Here is a 4,645-nt window from a genome sequence, read left to right on the forward strand (position 1 = left end):
ACCCAGACCTTAGCATTATCACCTCTCATCGCGTGTCAGGACGCCAAGGGCTCTCCTGCACGGCCAACCTTGCAACTCCACGACCTTCAGCACGACACCCTCACTCAGGTATGTCATATGCATTGCAACACCCCTCTTCCTCTTTCACATTTCTTTCCAGAATGGGAGCAATTACAAGGGGTATCGCCGTGGATTCTTCGCACAGTTCGGTTCGGCTACACTCTCCAGTTTTGCCGCAACCCCCCTAGGTTCAATGGGATTTTTCCTACTGTAGTCAACAGCGCCACTCAGGCTTCTGTGCTACAGCGGGAAATTTCTTCCTCCTTCTCAAAGGTGCTATAGAGGAGGTTCCTGCGGAGGAAACCGAACAAGGCTTCTACAGCCGTTATTTCCTGGTTCCGAAGAAAGGCGGCGGCTTGCGTCCCATTCTAGACCTCCGCAGACTAAATTTCGGCCTCTTCAGGGGGAAATTCAAGATGTTGACGTTGAAAGCCATCATCTCTCAGATTAGGCCAGGAGATTGGTTCGTGACAATAGACCTCAAGGATGCCTATTTCCACATCCAGGTCATGCGGCGTCACAGAAAGTTCCTCAGGTTCGCCTTTGGAGGGAGGGCATTCCAGTACAAGGTCCTCCCCTTTGGCCTTGCCCTGGCACCGAGAACGTTCACGAAATGCGTGGATGCAGCACTGGCCCCCTTGCGGCTCCAGGGCATCTGCATTCTCAATTATCTGGACGACTGGCTCATTCTAGCCCAGTCCAGGGAGTTGGTTACCCACCACAGGGACACTGTTCTCCGCCATATTCAGTCTCTCGGGCTGAGGTTGAACGTGGAGAAGAGTGTTCTTACTCCAGCTCAGCACACAGTCTTCCTGAAAGGGGTCAGCATGGGAACGGTATTCCGTCGCCAGATGCTTACGACGGATGCCTCTCTAACCGGTTGGGGAGCAGTTTTCGAGGGCAGGCCAGCATGTGGGGTCTGGACGGGCGAGACCCTCGCTTGGCACATAAACTGCTTAGAACTGAGAGCCGTCTTCCTGGCTTTGCGTCATTTCCTCCCTTTTCTAAAGGGTCACCATGTCATTGTCAGGACGGACAACATGGCGGTAGTTTCCCATGTAAACTGGCAAGGAGGTTCTCGATCTCGCACCCTGGACAGGCATGCCCGTCCTCTTCTATTATGGTCTCAGAGCAGGTTCCTTTCTCTGAGAGCGGTCCATGTCCCAGTTTTCTATCGAGGCAGAAACTCCACTCGGGGGATTGGATGTTGAACCGTCAGACAGTTTCCCTGATCTGGGAGGTGTTCGGGAAAGCGGAGGTGGACCTCTTTGCCTCGCAGGTGTAGAGATTCTGGGTCGGACATCATTAACCAGTTTGCGTGCAATTACTCAGAGCGTGGTTGGCAGAGACCCTTTTAACACATTCCTACGCATATGTGTTTTAATTCAACTTTGACTTTTACTGCAGTCAGGCGCCCGAGTGTCTGGGGTTACCTGACTAAGTGTGATTTAGGACGAACACGGAAACATCACGGGGCAACATCCCCCGCCCGTAACGCCAGTTAATCTGACCGCGATCAGATTAACTCTCTCTCCTCTTTGATCCTTTGACACCTCCAAAAGCGAGGGAACTCTGGAGACTAACCAGACTTCGTTTGTTCTATCGCAATATACGTGCGACCCGCTGACCCACACCTACATGCAACACACACACACATTAACGCGTCCGCACGCTGAACATTCCTGCACGCACACAAACACGGACATCTCTGAAAGCTTGTAAAAGAGTTACCAAAATTATCTAGTATGCCGAAATACATGTAAAAGAACTGTAATTCACTATTTCAGCTTCGAATGGACTCACGCGTGTCAACGAAGTTTAGATAACTGTAATACAATGCTTTAAACATGTAATTCAATAATGCTGTCAAAATAGTTCAATGTGTTTGATGTCTTTGTAATCCTCATAGCATGATCTGTCTTTTAAACTGTATATCGATATTGTGAAATGTATACCATTATGTATAAGTTTGTTTTCAAAGTTAGCAGAACTTTTCCTTTGTCTTAAGAACCAAGATTAACAACGTGATATGTTAATCAAGTGGGCGCGCGCTCCTTCAGTTGTGTGACGCTCATTGGCCATCCGAAGGTTAGGAGGGGTCCCAAAACACCCTTGAAAAACTCTCGCCACGGAATCATCGGTCTCTTATGTCTCTTAAGTTCTTAACTCTTAATCTCTTAGCTCTCTTACCTGATTGCTCTTGTTCTTACTCTTAAGCTTAGACTCTTGAACTCTTTCCGGAATTCCTTGGACACTCTCGGCGTCTTCTGAAGCTTTTTAAAGTTATCAGTTTTCGTTATTTTTACTTCGTTTACTTTTGCGAATAGCCAGTTAAAGTTCGTACGTGTGTCCTCTCCAACAAGAAGACACCATCCAGCACGAACTCGTTTTGAACTCCCGCGACGCACACCCACGTGGGGAGAACAAAGGAACCTGTCTCCAGCCTCACGGACAACCGCACGCTTCCAGCATACAAAGGTCTGAATAGCAATTTGTTCCATCAAATTTGAAACTCAAGATATAATCCTGTGGTTGTCTCTGAAGGTTTAAAGCTGTGCTAGTAACTGTACTTCTCTTTGTATTCCCATTTTCCCTTGTTTCCTTTTTAGTTTCACTTTCATTTTGTGTACATACATATATCGTGTGATTTTTGTAGTGTAACTTAGTCGTGTGTTTTTATTAAACTCATTTATACATTCTTTGCCATTGTTTGTATTAATCACATAACAAAGCCTCTTTAATATTAGATCCTAACGCTACAATCTGATTTTGTTGAGTGCACAAAACATTGTCAGAAAATTAAGCTAAACAGATCAAGTGATTAATAGTTTTACAGATCCGCACGCTGGCGCGCTGACTGAGAAAACTGTAATCCTTGTTGTTATAAAGAACAGCCCCGATCTGTGGAAAATATATGTTCCAAATTAATCATAATTCGTTGTGTTTAATTTCGTCATATATACCTGAAGCAGACGTGTGTTGTGACACACCCCTCGTTGGGTGATTTAATTCATGTGAGAAACTCGGTTTAACGAATATTCTATAAGTTGCTGATCCAGATCATTGATTTTGGAATATTCTTCCCCTGAATTCAAATTGAGCTATAAACTTAAGCCGAGATTCTCTACACAGGAGTCATCCCAATGCCCGCTCTGGTTCTCCCTGAATCTTCCAGCTCCGTTGGGGATAGATGCAGTCGTCCAACCTTGGCCAATGCAGAAACTCTACGCCTTCCCGCCCATCAAACTGATCCAGGCGGTCCTGGCCAGAGTGAGGGAGAGCGGAGTCCGCCTCCTTCTAGTAGCTCCATTCTGGCCGTCTCAGCCATGGTTTTCGGAGTTAATTCCTCTGCTGGAATCGCCCCCCTGGAAGATTTCAGTCAGAGAGGATCTGCTTTCCCAACTTCAGGGCAGGATTTGGCATCCTCGCCCAGACATGTGGATGCTGTACGTTTGGCCGATCAGGGGTCGTCGACATTAGGCTTGGATCTCCCGACTGACGTTCAGGAGACCATCGCTAGTGCTAGAGCTCTTTCTACAAGGAGACTGTATTCTTCCAAATGGAAGGTTTTCGTGTCTTGGTGCTTGGCACGTGATAGGAACCCAGCTAACTGCCCTGTCACTTCAGTGTTGGAGTTCCTGCAAGAGAGGTTTTCCTCCGGGGCAGCGGCTACCACCCTCAGGGTCTATGTTGCAGCCATTGCGGCACATAAAGAGTCAGACGAGATTCCTTTGGGTAAACTGAGGTTAGTTTTGGCCTTCATGCGTGGGGTTAGGCGCCTGAAACCAGTTCGCTCCCCTAGAGTTCCCTCATGGGATCTTTCTGTCGTCTTGGAGGGTTTAAAGGAGGCCCCCTTCGAACCCTTAGAGTCAGCTCCGGATCGGATTCTGACTCTTAAGGTGTCACTTTTGTTGGCTTTGTCTTCTTTAAAGTGGGTAAGGGACTTACAGGCTCTTTCTGTTAGCGAGTCATGCTTAGACTTTGCTCCCGGGTTAGTCAAAGTTTCCTTGAGACCTAGGCCAGGCTATGTTCCTAAGTTTCTCTCCACAGCGTTCCGCTCTCAGGTTGTTAGCCTTAACGCTTTCCACCCTCCGCCTTTTTCCTCTGAGGAGGATAGGAAGCTTAATCTGCTCTGCCCAGTTCGGTCTTTGAAGTTTTATGTAGACCGCTCCAGATGTTGGAGGAAATCTAACCAGCTTCTGGTTTGTTTTGGTGCTGGCCACCGTGGGCTTGCTGCATCGAAACAGAGGATTTCTCATCGGGTCATAGAAGCGATATCGATGGCCTACCAGGCGTGTGGTTTGCCTTCGCCTCTTGGCATTAGAGCACATTCCACCAGGAGTGTGGCATCCTCTCAAGCTCTTTTCAGGGAGCTCTCTTAGAGGACATTTGTGTTGCGGCCGGCTGGTCCTCTCCGCACACTTTTGTACGTTTCTACAATTTGGATCTTGACATGACCCCGGGTTCCCAGATTCTTTCTGTTAGAACCGTTTATAGTCATTATCTTTCGATACCAGTCATTACAGCGCTCTTTGCTTGGCGAGTTTGGTATCCCGTTCCCACTGCGCTATCCGCAGCGTTGAGT

Source organism: Pimephales promelas, chromosome 9, assembly GCF_988280905.1.
Source record: "Pimephales promelas chromosome 9, fPimPro1.hap1.1, whole genome shotgun sequence".
Lineage (NCBI taxonomy): Eukaryota > Metazoa > Chordata > Actinopteri > Cypriniformes > Leuciscidae > Pimephales > Pimephales promelas.